The 16,696-nt window shown below is 48.2% G+C and overlaps 1 protein-coding gene across 2 annotated transcripts in view; it reads left to right on the top strand.

Annotated features, from left to right (window-relative positions):
• The first annotated feature begins 10,964 nt into the window (after positions 1 to 10,964).
• The window catches only part of CCDC42 (coiled-coil domain containing 42), a 61,774-nt gene continuing 56,042 nt past the window's right edge, over positions 10,965 to 16,696 (top strand). For both annotated transcript variants that reach the window (XM_069649861.1, XM_069649862.1), the window contains exon 1: positions 10,965 to 11,233. The gene's annotated coding sequence lies outside the window, so the exon portion shown is untranslated. The remainder of the gene's footprint in view (positions 11,234 to 16,696) is intronic.

Here is a 16,696-nt window from a genome sequence, read left to right as displayed (position 1 = left end):
CCTGGGAGACGAAGCTGGGCCTGGCCATGAAAGAGCTGCAAGAGGGCCTAAACCTTAAGATCGGAGCGGTCCGAGAAGAGGTGAACCTGTTGCGCCAGGACGTGCGAACGATCGCGGAGCGCACTGGGGAACTGGAGAATGAGTTGGCCCCGACCACGGAGGCGTGCAATACACACGCCAAGGAGCTTCATGCCCTCGTGCAACGAGTGGGCAATTTGGAGGACAGAGCAGGCAGAGGGGCGCGCCAGGCGCAACAACATTCGCATAGTGGGGGTTCCGGAGGGAATGGAAGGATCGAACCCCACAGATTTCGTTGAAACCATGCTCTTGCAGGAGATTACAGGCGGGGAGCTGACCCAGGGGTTCGCGGTCGAAAGGGCGCATAGGGCCCTGACCAGGAGACCGGCCCCAGGAGCCCCCCCGTGGCCGTTGATCGCGAAGATCCTGAACTATCGTGACCGCGAGAAGATTCTCAAATTTTTCCGGGAAGGAGGCACGATAGAAAGGGGGTCAGCGAATGTAACAGCGTATCCGGATTATACGCTGCTCGTACAACGGAGTCGGATGAACTTTGGAACGGTGAAGAGGAGGCTTAGAGAAGCAGGCCACCGCTACATTGTTGCTCTAGCCTGCCAGGTTAAAGGTGTTTCATAAGAACAGATCCCTCTTCTTTGAGACGCCGACCGAAGCGATGGAATGGTTGGATATGCAAGGTCGACCTCAGGAATCGGATGCCCAGACAGAAGCGGCTGGAGATAAGTAGCACATTGCAGAGGCACCCGTGAGGCCATAGTTATGACATTAGGACTGGAATATAGTATGATATTGTGCTTGTGGGGGGGGGGGGGGGTCACGGTATCTGCCGGCGGGTCCCGTAGAATTCCCTTCTCCTAAATAGATGACTGGGAGCTCCTGGGGAGCAACCCCTGCACCCAATAGTAGTATATTTAGTTAGGTCACTGTTAAATTGGTGACACCCCGTGGGGTCCTCGTTCTCGGATACGAGACGGGTCCAGACGTGGGTAGACCTGAGATCCAGGGATGGAGCTGGGCTATAGTTGGGGGTTGGCGGGGAGGGGGGTTAGGAGGGGGGAGTTGTGTGCAGTGGTGTGAAGTTGGGGAAGGGGGAGGGGGCACTGTTCGTGAATAGAAGGGAAAGAGCCAGGGAACAACCCTACGTGGGGAGCATTATGGGAAGGGATGGGATGGAGATAGACCGACCAGATGGCATCGGGTAATCTCAGAATTGTGACCTGGAATGTACGGGGCCTAAACAGCTACTTTAAACGTAACAAAGTGATGTTGTGTTTAAAGAGGATGTGCGTAGACATAGCCCTGCTGCAAGAGACCCACCTCAATAGGGAAAGGCTGGAGGTGGTCAGGAGGAAATGGAAGGGCACTGTTGTGGGAGCGGCGTACTCGGCGTATGCTAGAGGGGTTATTACTTGGGTGGCGCCCCATGTGCCGTTTCGGGTGCTTGATTCTACGGTGGACCCGGAGGGTAGAATGGTGGTGGTAACGGGTCTCTTGGAAAACAGAGAAGTGCACATCATAAATTTGTACGCCCCCAATAACGATACAGCGGCTTACTTTAGGACCCACTACGGTAAACTTGGCCCCCTGGCAGGGGGTACGGTTGTGTGGGGGGGGGGACTTTAACTGTACCATAGATCCCAGAATGGACAGGTCCAAGGACAGGGAAGGAAAAACGGTACCAGCGGCTGAAGCGCTGAGTACCTTACTGAAAAACCTAGGCCTAGAGGATGCGTGGAGAAGACTGCATCCCACGGATAGACAGTACTCACACTACGCATCGTCACATGATTTGCACACAAGGTTAGATTACATGTTTGTAACAGCCGAGATAGCGAGAGACATAGAAGGAGCCGAATACAAGGCCCGAGTACTATCGGACCACTCGCCCTTGGTGGTAGACTGGAGACACCAGCCCCCACGACCGCAGATCCCTACATGGAGACTTAGGACCGAGGCTCTGCAGGACGAGGGGTTTCGGGAGGGCCTGAGGGATGCCATCGAAGAGTACTTTGATATAAATACGGGAAGCGTAAGCTCTGTGGGCACACTGTGGGAAGCGTTTAAGGTGGTGGTGCGTGGGGTAGCTATTTCCCAAGCTAAGGGGCTACAGGGAGGGGTCGAAAGGGAACTCCAGGAGGTGGAAAGGGAGCTAGAGGATCTCACGCATTGCGAGAGCACCGCTCCTGACAATAGAACCAAAGTAGAGGAGCTACAGTTGTCCTGCAGCGCACTCTGGGATAGACTGTGCAGACTCAACTACAGGGAATATAAGGAGAGGATACACACAGGGGGCGACAAGCCGGGCAGACTGCTGGCCTGGCTGTATAAGAGTGAGACCCCCCCGCTCGGTGATTAGTGAGATTCAGGACGAGAGAGGTTACATATGCAACACCCAGAAAGAGGTAGGCGAGGAATTCCTTAAGTTTTACAGACACTTGTATGAGGACACGGGGGAGGATACATGCCAAGACATACTGGACACATTGGGGGACATTGAGCTGCCCACCTTGGATGATCTAGAACGCACTGAGTTAGACGCACCCGTCACCTCGGATGAGCTGGAGATAGTGATTCGGAACTTGCCCACTTGCAAGGCGCCAGGTTCGGATGGGCTGCCCAGCGAGTTCTACAAAACATACCAGCAAGAGTTGCTTCAGCCACTGCTTGCCACTTTCAACGAGGCCTATGAGCAGGGAGAACTCCCATTGTCCCTCCGTGAGGCTGTAATCATCCCACTCCTGAAACCAGGCAAGCCGGCCGTGGAGTGCGGGTCTTACAGACCGTTGTCCATGCTTAACCAGGACAGCAAAATACTCACGGCGGTGCTGGCTAATAGACTGAAGAGGGTGATTAAGAAACTGATACACCCAGATCAGACGGGATATGTTCCAGGTAGGAACATCACCGATAACCACAGGAGGCTACACCATGTCATAGACCAAACTGAGGAAGACACGGGCGAGCTGGCTATAGTGTCGTTAGACGCGGTCAAGGCCTTCGACTCGGTACGATGGCCCTGGCTGAAAGCGGTCCTGAAGGGGTACGGAATGGAACCTGGATACCTCAGATGGGTCCAGTTGTTTATAGCACCCCGATGGCGAGGGTCAAGACGGGGTCCACAGTCTCAGATTCTTGGTAACTTTGCAGGGGGACCAGACAGGGATGCCCCTGGTCACCCATGCTATATATACTGGCATTAGAGCCGCTGGCAATATGCCTGCGACAACAATATGGGGAGGTGGGTATAAGCATTTCCAGTGGAGAGCATCTGATATCATTATATGCGGATGATATGCTCCTTTATTTACGCTACCCAGAGGAAAACCTACAGTACGTGCTAGAGGTAATAGAACGGTACGCCATCCTCTCGGGCATATCGGTGAACCCTGGAAAGTCCAGTCTGTTCCCTTTGGGCAGATACAGGAATGTCCCAGTGCAGAGGCTGCCTGTCCTGCTAATACCATGGCAGCCCGTGACATTTAGGTATTTGGGAATAAATATTTACCACAAGGTCGAGGCAGAACACAAGCACAACACGGAAAAGGAGATAGAGGGGATCAAGAACAGCATGGTATTTTGGTCCAGATTGCCCCTGACCATTATGGGGAGGGCGGCCTTGCTCAAGATGATGGTCCTGCCTAGACTTTTACACTTCGTAAACTTCCCGTTTCTAATACCTAGGAGCCTATTCGCGAAACTTCATAGCGTGTGTAGGGGTTTCGTGTGGGGCAGCTCTAGGAATAGGGTTGCTCTGTGGAAGCTCCAGAACCCATGTGACAGGGGGGGATAGGCCTGCCTAATTTTGAACTCTATTACCTGGCGGGGCAGCTGCAGTACGTGGCCATTTGGCTTTCGGCTGAAGACTCGGCGGAAGCCAGGCTCCTGCGTGGAGACACAGCCCCATACTTTGATGGAAGTGGTGTGGTTGTGCAGAGACAAACTGATGGGCAAGGGGCGGCTACTGAGGCTGGGCTGGGAGATCTGGCACAGGACATGGAAGATTGGGGGGGACTCGGAGCCGTACTCCCAGCAGGCCCCTTTGGCGGCGCTGTGCGGGAGCGACTCTCAACTACTTGAATCGGTCCGAAGATACTGGGAACAGGTAGGCTTATCCACCCTCGGGGACATATGGCAGGAAGGGGAGGCAGTGGACTTTCAGAGGTTGCAGGAAGAGACGGGAGTACATGGTGGCCAATATATAACCTACACTAGGCTGGTGAAAAAGACTAGAGAAAGATTGCCTGAGACAGTGCTAGCGGAAGACCCAGACGCCTCCCTGGAAACCATGTATGATGTATCAGAGGGCGGGCATGAAATATCGAGGATATATGAGCTCCTGCGAGTAAGGGCAGGGAAGGAATTGCTCCAATTGAGACAAGATTGGGAGGAGGAGGTGGGAGGACCCATAACGTATGGGCAGTGGGAACGGGCCCAGAGGTACCACAAAAAGGTGCCCCGAAATGCGAGATTCCAACAGCTTCAATTGTACGTTACCCACAGGGCTTATTTAACCCCCGGGAAGATTGCAAAGTTTGGGGGACCAGCTATGCAGCAATGCCCCAGGTGTGGGGAGGTGAATGCGGGACTGCTACACATGTTTTGGGCTTGCCCGGAGGTGCATAGATTTTGGGACGAGGTTAAGACGAAACTGGCTGGTGGGGGGTGGTGCTGGATATGGAATCGGCCTGGTCGTGCATGCTTGGGCTTTTCCCCAGACCCCGGCATTTGAAACACACAAGCAAGATGAAGGACCTGGCTTATGTTTTGGCCAAACGTAGGATTGCCATGGGCTGGAAGGCGGCCCACAGACCTAGGGTGGAGTTATGGTGGACGGACCTCTTGAGGTGGGCGGAGGCTGAATCTGTAGTCTGGTTTGAAGCGGTCACCAGGGGAGGCGAGGAGGAAGTAGGGCCCTTGCTGGCCTGGCGGCAATTGGTGGCCTCGTTGGCAAACCCTCACCAGGGTGACAACGAAACAGAGGACCCGGATGATGACTACCTAAGTATTGTGCTACCCAATGATGCTCCCGTAAATGACATGTGAGAACCGGCTCTAGTTTAAGGGGGGAGGGGGGAGTTGGGGAGTTTTGATGAAAAAGTGTTGGAATATGATGCTTTCTATGTTTTGAAACAGTTGTAGTGTGTTTGTTTGATTCTAAAATAAAATAAAAATATTTACAAAAAAAAAACATTTTCACTGGATACCTTTCCAATATGGTTGCTTGCATACGTAGTTGGCACAGCATCATGAAAGTGATTTCCAGTGGAAAGGGTGGTATATAGTGTAGGTGCAGCATCATGGAAGTGTCTCAGTATGATTGCTGATGAGTCCAGTCCCTTATTTGCCTTATCCAATGTTGTCAGGTCTGAAGGTTTTCCCCTTTTCTCCTCAGCTTTTTATCTGGACTTTGAACTTAGCTTAAACTTAAATCACTTGCTGCAGTGGGAGCCCCCTCAACCCTCTGCCCCATCCTCCTTTCCTGGCCCTACCACTCCCCCCTAGTGCCAGGTAATAAAGCAGTTTTGTCTATTTTTACAGTACTACTCTTTAGTTCGAGGAAATTGCACCCCTAGGTTAATGTTACCTTTTTAAGTCACCTGTTTCTTATTGTTTTTTCTGGGTGTTGTCTCAGTTTGTACACACCAGCATAAACTGGTTCAACCCTTGTTCTCATCTTTGTGCTATTGTACACGGAACCCCTCTGGGGAATGCCTCTGCCAGCGGTATATGTACTAATCTGTGTCCCTTCAGATGGAAATTGACAACCCTGTTCTTTAAATAAATTCAAGCTCATCTTTCATTAATCTCTCCTCTGCTGACCAGAATCTCATCACTAATCAGCACACAGTAGTCATTGAAATGATTGTCTCAGCCAAGGTCTTCGGTTAGTATTTCAGGTTGAGTTCAGGATTTGTGGACATGTGTGGGGCTGGAACGCTAATGGGGGAGTAAAGAGGGCTCGCCCCCTTTTATTCCAACCAGATCTTTATTCAAATATTTTCTCATGCATAACCTAGCAAACCATTAACACATCTCCATGGGGTTTTCACCTACAATGGCACGTCGTCAGTTTCTGTTCACAATTTGATGGTTAACAATCTCTCAACTATTCTCTCTCTTCAACTTGAACATCGAAAAGAAAGAAATAAACCCCTCTATCCATAATTCCTCTATAATGACCATTCTGTCCACCGCTTAGCTTCCTTCCTCAGGCATAATATCAAGTAATTTCAACCATGCAGGCATGTATTGTCTATCGAGGTCTTTGTGGGCATACTCAATGAAAGGTGACCACGGTTTACTGAATCATCGCATGTCATCCTTAACTACTGCAGAAATCTTCTCCGTCCTGACAGTATCCCGAATCACACATTACCACTGCACTATCGAGGGCAATCCCAGTATCCTCCAATTTTGTAACAATACAGCATTTTGCACACATTAGCAAGTTTGCACAGCGACTCCCGCCTTTCCCCCTAAGCTTAGCCTCTCCCAGGACATGGATGTTGAGAAGCGCTACTGAAGTCCAATCCAAGATTCCACCGATTTTCAATTTCACTTCCTGCCAGAAATGTTTTAAATGCGGCCGCCCCGCCAGATGTGCTCTGCTGTTCCCTCTCCCTCACATTCCCAACAGCATTTCGCAGTTATCTCTATGCATTTTGTGAAGTTTTTCTGGCGTGTAATGGCACCTATCTAAACTGTGATCCTGTAGGATTCTGGCTCTGCGTGGACGTGTGAAAGGGAAACACCCCCTGAATCGCCCGGTAAACTGTCTGCCTACTTCCGCCTCACCTTCAATTGGCCCCGGCTTTCCCCCTCTGACAGTATTCTGTACATCGAGGATGTGAGACCCTTGTTAGACTAGCTTTCGGAAATGAATCTCTCCCATTCCTTCTGTTCTGTCGTTTGCACATTCTGCCATTGAAGGCGTATTTGTGCAGGGCCTAATCTTTTGGTATGTGTAGCGGTACTCCTTCCTTAAACCAAAATCCCAGCAACAGTCATCAAATGATTTGTGTCCAGTGGATTCATAGAGATCTAGGACCTCCCTTGCCCGCCCTATAATCCAACTGGCAAACCGGCAATGTTACATCCCCAGTTGGAAGGCAGGATTTCTGAAGAGCGGGGTACGCTCCGACGGCCATGGGGTCAACTATAACCAGATCTCCAGGACATACTTGATTATCAGGTTTTCCCTGAGCCCGTTTGGTCCATCCCGCCTCCGCAAGCACAGAATTTTCCAAATATTTTCTGCTGCAATAGCTCGTTCCATTTTTACCCAATGTTTCCCATTAACTGCCCTTCCCCATTCCGCCAAGTCTCGTAGCTGTGCAGCTTGAAAGTATTTTACTATATTGGGGCACCCTACTCCCCCCTGTTCTTTAGGCCTATAAAGTGTCAATTTCTTAATGCATGGTTTCTTCCCGTTCCATATGAACCTCATAAGGTCCTTTGGAATACCCAACAATGTCTTCTCAGGAACTGGGACAGGCAACACCTGAAAAGGCTATAATAGACGGGGGTAAAATGTTAATTTTAACAATTGACATTTTGCCTAGCAAGGTGGTAGAGACACCGTTCCATCCAGACCTTTCCTTTCCAGAGATGTTCTGACCCGAGAAAGGTAGCAGCCTCAGGATGGCTTTCTGTGAGACCTCCCCATTCCATAACCTGAGCCAACACTGGCTCGGGGCCGAAAGGACTGAGACGTCCCCCATGGCCCCAGCTTCCATAATGCCACAGGACAGACAGATCCGAGGTCAGCATGATCTCCTTCGTGAAGGCTTGAAGCAGGTCCTCCATTCATTCTGCTATCTGTGGGGCAGGGCCAGGCCGTCAACTTATGGGGATAATGTTGTCTGCCCTTCAGGTGAATGTCGCTGTGCCCCCTCTCCTGTGAGTTATAGGTAGCGCCCTACCTTCCCTCACTTCCAAGTGATCTAAAAGTAAAAGGGAAGCTGGAAGGAATCCCTGTTTGTCTACCTCAGGGAGTTCGCTAGACATAACAATAGGATGTGGGGGGCAGGATTCTGGCTCCAGGCCCGATCTGAAAGACCATTAGAAACATTGGAAGATACCACTCATACAATAGTGCTACATTCGCCTCTCCCACCAGCCTCTGCTCTTTCAAGCCTGGCGTTTAAGCTAAGAAGCAACAGCAACATCCTGCCATACTGTTTTTGGGCGGCATAACCTCATTCCATTTCAAAGCTCTTATACGCCTTTTTAGTTTTGGCTATAAGGTGGCGCTTAGGTGCCACCTAGAAGCCAGAACTAATGCATTGGAGTACAGCTAGGAAGAGGTGGCATATGAAAAGGGAAACAAAGCGTGTAGGGGATTATTTACCCACCCATTAACTGCCCATGGCCATGCTAATCCCTATGGCCATTCCTACCCACTTCCTGCTCTCTGCACCCAAAACACACCCTCCTCGGATCCCTTTGGAGCTACATTTATCAAGCCTTGCAATCAGACTTTGCACTGGGAAGCAGTTTTATGAGAGATAATGTTTTAATTGGTGATGTAAACATGCTACTGGTGTAATAAAAATGTCTTAAGCAGGTCTGCCTTCAGCCACTTGATTAATAAGCAGTATGTGTTAAATGTACTGCAATTAAAGAGGGGGAGTACAAGCTTTGTTTACGCTGGTATATGATGCCACGGCGGTTGCACTCCATCAACCCGGACTATCCCATGCTATGTTGGAGGGGCTGTGGGCAAACCGGGGATTGAATCCATACGTGGTGGAAATGTCCGGTTGTGGAGGTCTACTGGAGGGAGGTCCTAAGCCATATAAAAGAGATATCTGGGGTACAGTTACCGTTTGACCCAGTGGTGGTATTGCTGGGTGAGTCAGTGGAAGGGAGCTACGCTAACTCCGGATGTAGAGCTGACCTAATCACTCACATGCTGAGCGCGGCAAGAATCACCATAGCGCAGGCATGGAAGAACAAACAAGGGCCGTAGTAGCCGCATGGTGGGTGAGGCTCTGGGGGTTGATGGCCATGGAGAAAGTGACTGCAATTGCCTATGGTTCCTACTCGAAATATATTAATACCTGGACACCGTTTTACGAGTTCATGGACGATAGGGAACAGATGTATTTCACACTTAGGCTGTTGCGCAATGTCTCTATTCTTTGATCGTGGATGTCTGATTGGCAGGAACCTCCTGGGGGGCGGGAGGAAAAGGACACACTTCTCCCAAATGTTGAGATGTTCTTGTTGCGGGGTGGGGGATTGGGAGGGGGGTTATGTTGGTTAAATATCAGCGGCAATCGGCACCTCGGATCGGGGTAGAAGGCGGAATGGACTCTACGCCATTGTTTGATGTTCGTTAAAGGAAGAATGTAATCTATGCTGCTGTGAAATAAATACAATTGTTAAAAAAATAAAATAAGCAGTATGTGTGTCCATCATTGAAGTCCTATTAAATGCCAGCACTGGTAAAGTCAACAGTTTTGGCTTGTGTATAGGTATTTGATAGGCATTTGTTAGGTGCTGCTATCATATGCCCAGGTACGTGCAACATTTTCAAGCTGCTATCATTAATGCCCAATTATTACCCTTGCAGCACTGCCTGGCGAATACCTTTCCTATGTCTACACAAAAGCGCAAACTGTTGTCATTGCCAATGCTTGTTTGCTGATTGCGTCCAACCGCCAGTTTCTTTTTAATTTGGTGTGTGATTGATTCCTGTATGTAACCTGAATGGATTGACGGCTAGTTGGTGGAACAGTGCTCAATAAAGACTCCAAACTCACCAGCTGGCCAAAGGCCTCATTAGGACCTGTGCTGTATTACCAAAGGTAATGCCGGCAAACTTTTTTTTACCATTACTGCCTGCGGTAATCATGCTCTAATGGGAAGGATCTGCCTGACTAGAGTCAAGCAGAGCCTTCACTTATTCACCATTTGGGAGTCCCATTGGGGATTGTCTATTACTCTATGAGGTAACTACCACGTGCGGTAAAATCACATCTGGTATTGGTTTTGCGCGTAGGACACCAAACAAGTCTGCTTGTAGTGAGTTTTAGCTTTTGAAACTCTGAATTTGATGATGCCACTTTTTTTGTCAAATTGCTAACTTCTTAATGCGGCCCAACTGTTAAATGCTAGCTGATTCATACGTTTCCTTCAAAACAGGCTGATTATATCAGACAGGTATCAATGCTTACTTGACTCTCAGTCACTTGGGTTACACTGTCCCTAGCCAAGATGGCTGCCGAGAGCCTTCTCGTGCAATTCTCCTCCCTGACCTGAAATACACCGATGGTAGAAAGTCAAAGGCATTTTGCCAGGTGGAGGTTTTTTATCAGCTCAGTCTGGATACAATGGGCCTTTTCCAATGAGTGTCCATGAGTTCAAATCGCATGTTTGCAATTTCTTTCAGCGCCTATCTGCAATACCTTAATCCCACTCCTTCCCTAGAGAAGTAGTGGGTTTGAGTCTAGAAATAGGACCTATTGCATTGCAACAGCTGACATTGTGGGGTCTGGCGTTAGCATAAACCAGAGTCTGTAATTTTCACAGTGCCAAGGAAAATTACTAAAGTGAAGAATTTAGGATTTTAATTTTTGATGGAAACATATCTGGCCCTGTGCCACCGGATGGATGCATTTGTAGGTAACAAGGGGACAGACAGTCGACGTTGGCTCTAGAGCGAACATACACTCCAAGAGTCCAAACCGGGAGGGGCACTCAGCTGACGTTAAAACAAAGGCAGAATAAAGAGAAACGTTTGTGAATTCCAAGTGGGAAGGTGGAATTCGTAAACTCATAATACATGGCTTGGCTGCCAGCTGTATTCCCATCATTGTGGTCCAGGGGCAAGGACGCTAGAACCTCGTGATGATGTCATTCAGAATCTTGCGTCCACGCATAATCCGGTTGCTAGGTAACTGCTTAGCATCATCTGAGCAGAGAAGAAACTGTCAAGGTCAGGGCAGCGTCTGGAGTGTGCAGATGTATTGGTGCCGGGAGGAGTGGAAAAAGCCACTCACCTAGGTGGGGCCACCCCAAAAGGGGGAGTGATCTATACACAGGAGAAGACACCACACCCGGGAGAGATCTCTGCAAACCTGGAGAGGGCCCTCTACTCAGGAGAGGTTACTCCAATCAGGCGAGGATCCCCGCTGTGGGCTGGCCACCCCACTCGAAAGCCACTTTCGATTAAAGTCAAAGGTGGAATAAGGTCGGTCACTATTGTGCAGTACATGCTGTTGTGTTGGCAGGGGGTACCAGGCGCAACACATGCCATCACTCCACACGTGTAACTCAAACATGAAAACACACACAACCACAGCTGGCATATCTCACCCCGACATACACGCCCACCAAGCGGCAGAAAACACACTCCACTTCCTCAGCCGCGCATACATTGGCATATATCTCACATCGTATATAATGCAACACAAACTCCCCCACTACAACGCAATCTAAATTCACAACACAAAAGCGCACACTTCCACACCAAAACACAAACATATAATCCACATGCAACTCAAACACTCATACACAAAACTACACCAAACAAACCACCAACACACAGAGCCAAGCTTCAACACACACAATCCAAACACACATCACCCAAACGCACAGCGCACACATACAACACACATACAAATAAACATACAACACACCTCAACACAGTACCCTCTCACATAAAAACTGCCCCTTGTACACCACATGCACACACAGCCCACCTCATCATAGCCCCTAAACTGAACCAACCCTCACTTTCAGATCTGGCAGATCGCCTTGAGACAGTGCAAATAGCACCGGTGAGCGGTATAGTAACATTACACTAACACAAATTCCACATACAGCACCTCTTTCACATACACATGACATAGACCACACACAGAGCCCAAGAACCCATAGAATGCACAACTCTTCACGTATAACTTACAAGCAACCCACACAGAATTAGTTAACGCCCACAACCCTCTCAAACACGACCCCTCCCACACATGCACCTCCTCCCCCCAGCCCCACACACTGCCCAAATAAACAACCTACATGTAGACACCCACACCAATTCACCCCACATAGGCCAACTCACATAGAATCACCACCACACATTCACTCATACACGAACTTCAAACATACATGTTTAGCCACTCCTAAACCCACACAGAATCCATCACACTCAATCCCACACTCATTTACAAAGGCACAATGGCCATACAAAAGTCTTAGCCCTACTTCTACAACCCACAAGCGTGTGCAGGCGCGCGCGCGTGCGCACACACACACACACACACACAAAACCCAGCCACACATCACACACAACTCAGACACACATACAAATAACCCACCCACACAACAATGGTCCTACAACTTAATACAATAATCAACACAGCATAGGCACACAACCACCCTCAACAGCCAATCGCACACTCATCATCCATCCACACAAATCAAATACACAGTAGGCATGGTCACACCAGATGGGAACCCGAAAGGCCCACCAGGCCCTCAACGAATCCATCACCACTAACCATTTTAACCTCCATGATCAAACACGCTATACCAGGGGTGCACAACTAGTTTTGCCAGAGGGCCGAATGTACCTTACAAGCTGTCTACAGGGGGCCGGATTGTTTGTGTGGGGTAGCCGGGAGGGGCATATGGTGTATTTACCACCCCCCAGACAATTTTAGTAAGCATGTGGGGGAACAAACAGACATTGTGAGGTGTACTTCTTGTCTTTATTGCTATTTGTGCATTGAATTATGCAGCACATGTATTAACCAATAGTCTTTCTAGTGCTTATTAACATTGTTCACAGCGCTGGTGTTACTACATATTATTACCAAAGCAGAAGAAAAACTGATTTGACCCTGGGCTTGAACAGGTTATCCATAGTGTGAGAACAAAATGTCCCCGTAACCCCAGTAGCAACAACCTAACCCAGAGCTAGGTGTCCTGAAGGTGGAACAGAGCTGTGCAGATGTGGCTGACGAGTGATCTGCCCACATTAGTGACTACATGAGGAAGCTTTCCCTCTGGATCTTAGAAGAGAATGCAGCCTCCGACCCTTTGCACTTTAGAGAATTGCAGTATGGGCAGACTGGGAGGACACCATTACATTGGAGAAAAAAAATTAAAAGAAAAACCTTTATATTTGCATCCTCCACACACCACCAGGCAATTAATGAATGTTCTCTTTCCAATACTTTGCTCTGAAGCAGCATACAAAGGAGGTGTCCACAGGCCATCGAAAAAAATATAACTGATATAGTTGGTTTTCTATACGGCTTATTAGCATGCTTTACAGCACAGGTGTTGGTAGAATTGTGTGTTAAACCCTGAAGAAAAACAGAATTGTTAGTGAGCGTGACTATGTAATCCATACTCCCTTGCACCCCAGCAACATGCACACGTCACAGCAAGCCAGGTGGTCCACATGTGGACAAGAGCTGTGTAGACCGCAAGCCTGAGAGGGAAGGAGTGATGACGAGGCTCTGTATTTGGGCCTTCCAACTCTTGCAATTGAAATCAACCCCTCACATTGGGTGGCTCACTATGACTTGGCCAAATACATTTTTAAGTGGTCATTTAGTTTTTGACCACTGGCCGCTTTTCTTTGCTCTGTTGTGCAGGGAAGAATTCAATGGCTGATACTCTGCAGCTATCAACCCCCTCTCTCCATTGCTTTATCTAGGACCGATTTTTGCCAATATCCAATAATCACAGACACCTTTTACCCTGCTTTCAGCTCTTTGGTGTGAAAAAGCGAGTATAATTGGAGAATGGCAATTTTGGGATTGTGTGTGGGCTTGAGATTGTGTGGAGTGGAGGGGGGATGGTGTGTGTGTGTGTATATATATATATAGTTACTTGACTCCATGTTCCTTGAGACTTGCATAGAGCGCTATGCGATTTGAACATAAAAACAACTTTCCCATCCCTGGTTATTACGCTCGCGGCCAACAGTGACGATCACAGTATTTATTTATGATTTGCAAATATGCAAAAGGTACCAGCACAGTGAATTTAAATCTCACATAAATCTGAAGATCCTTTGGCACAGTTTTAAAAATACTATTTAAGTTTAAAAATTGATAAGAATGAATCCAGCTGTTAAGAATTGTATGAAAATGGATTAGTAAAAGTATTATCCGACATCTAGCACTTTGACTTGGCCATACACCGTGGCACTCAGTAGAGAGCTATATTAATTTACAACCATCCACCGCCCCTCCCACCTCCCATGATTCCTAATAGAAGTGAGCATGGTGGCACTGTGCAGCACAACCTGAGCTCGTCTCCTCCCACCAGCCCTCCAGCTACAGCCACAAGCTTACCTTGGGAGCCGAAGGCTGGTGATGATGGGCAGGTGGGGGCAGGCAAGGCCAGTCATGGCGATGGGCAGGTGGGGGCATACAGGGAAAGTAGGGCACAGGGAAGAACATGCCATGGGGGCAATGCAGGCCACAAGGGCAAGGCGAGACATGTGAGGGTCTTCTGTTCTGTCAAAAGTAAGTTGGGAAGAGCCAGTTTACCCAATCCCAGCGGTGATTCTCACATTGCTGGTCCCCTATTGGCTGAGCACAGACACCACATGAAACATTAGACATCCAGCCATGTAGTGCATACGCCATGCCAATAGAGGGGGAGCAACAGTGGCGTCACTAGAGCTCAGTATTAGGGAGGGGGCAAACCGGGGGGCATAAATACAACAAGGTGGTGTGTGGGTGGCATATCAAATAAGGGTCAGTAAGACAAACTGGTTTAATTATACCTATATTTTTCCAAACAGGTTAAAAAAATGGGGCATTAAGCATGTTCAGAGTAGGTTTAATTCAAAAACGTTTTGCATCAAGTTAATATACATCCTAAAAAGTCAACCTATGTTCAAGAGTTGCAGAAATGCCATATGCACTCAGCAGGACACTGCATTCTTTTAACTCACGCAGCCATCACTCCCAGCAGAGCTACAAATAATGTGTAGTTAGAGGTGGCATTTGGCAGTAGATACAACACTTCCAGCTCAGCTTTAAATAATAGCCAGTCAAAAAGAGTCTGTTTAATAGAAGAGATATCACGCATACGTCAATTTCAAATGAAAGTCAAGGACAGTCTGTTTAACAGAAGAAATTCACATAAAGGCTTGGATTACAAAAGGAAAGGAGCCAACTGCTCCTTTGGTTCTATAGCAATGGTTGCAAGAATCTCACTTTGCCCCTGTAGAGTTGCACTGTTTTCAGTTTCTGGCTCTACATCCCAGTGCCGGCTGGTGAATTGTGTAATTGGAGGGACGTAAATATTCCCCCCAATATGTCAGTGTGATGAAGCGTAGCGAGGGAGCCCATACCAATCAAGAGGATTGGGGGGGCTTCCTCCTCACCCCCCCAAGAACATTTTCAAAACATAAGCATACACACAGACATGCACATATTTAAATTAACGTACCATCTGTCCCAGCCCTGATGGTTCCTCCCAGCACTCCAGCTCCTGTGTAGCACGAACAGGAACCAGGAAGCAAAGAGCGCTTCCTGGTTTGTGCACGCAAGAGCCGGAACGCTGATGACAAAGTGCCTGCTCTGTTTGTATGTGCGAGGTGGTGCAGGAGTGCCTCCCACGCACATGCAAACATGCAGTTCCTCAGCCAGCATCCCCAAAGGGCCATGCACGGTTGGGGCAATAATATGCCCCTAGTTTTGCATGGCTCATTCGATATGCAAGGCTGAGGAACAGAACTGTCAAAAGGAAACTCTGTTTCCCCTTAGACAGTAGTTATATATTTAAAACTGGCTGAAAATCTTATGACTTTTTGCAATTCCTTATAAAAAGCAAGTATTACAAAATGTGTTTGGCCAGTGGATGGGTTGGGTTGGTAGCTTAGTTATATTCTGGGACATGGTGAGGGAATTTCCGCCACCTTAGTGAAAATCAAAATTTGGCACCCATAACCCACAGATTCCTATTTTTCTAATAACAGCTGTCAGCGCAGTAGAAACATTTATTTGTGATTAAGCAGTTTGACAAGTATATAACAGCTTTAGAAATATATTCTGTGAAAAAAGGAGGAACAGACACAAAAATCACATTTGAAAGAAAACTAGTGATGTAAGTTTAAGAAGCCTGTTTCAGTTTGGAAATGTCTTGTTTTTTCTAGATAAGTTTAAGCTGCACATTTAGAAAACAAAAGTGTGTCCATCATGTAGAAAGCCTGCTTCTAACAGTGATGTTCCCCACCCCAGTGATATTCATGGACCACTGATTCCTGTGGTGTCCCTTTCAGACCAGAAGAAAGAACACAGGCTAGAAGTAGTAGTAGTACTAGTCATAATCATTTATATAGCGCCTTTCCCCATTGTAATGGTCTCAACGTGCTTGTGGTGGGAAGGCCCTCGGGGACCGAAGTCCAGGTATGAGATCATTCTCAAAAGGCTTAGAATGCGTGTGTGCATTTGGCCGAGATTAGGGATTAGATGGGCTGGCTAGGCTCCAATAAGCAACCCAAGAGGCCAGGCATGAGGGTGGGTGCCTTAAGGGGGTCACAAGTGCAAGAGACTTGTTATGTGTCCAGCTAGACAGAACTTTGTCGTAGGTTGTCGCTGTATCCTAATGGCGGAGGGATGGATGCAAGTCTAGGGTAAGTAGTCTTAAAACATTAAGGGCCTCATCACAAATTGGGCAGTCTATC

This window comes from Ambystoma mexicanum, chromosome 3p, assembly GCF_040938575.1.
Source record: "Ambystoma mexicanum isolate Mex_15411 chromosome 3p, UKY_AmexF1_1, whole genome shotgun sequence".
Classification (NCBI taxonomy): domain Eukaryota; kingdom Metazoa; phylum Chordata; class Amphibia; order Caudata; family Ambystomatidae; genus Ambystoma; species Ambystoma mexicanum.
Note: the sequence above shows the minus strand (reverse complement) of the source record. Positions and strands in the feature narration are given on the sequence as shown.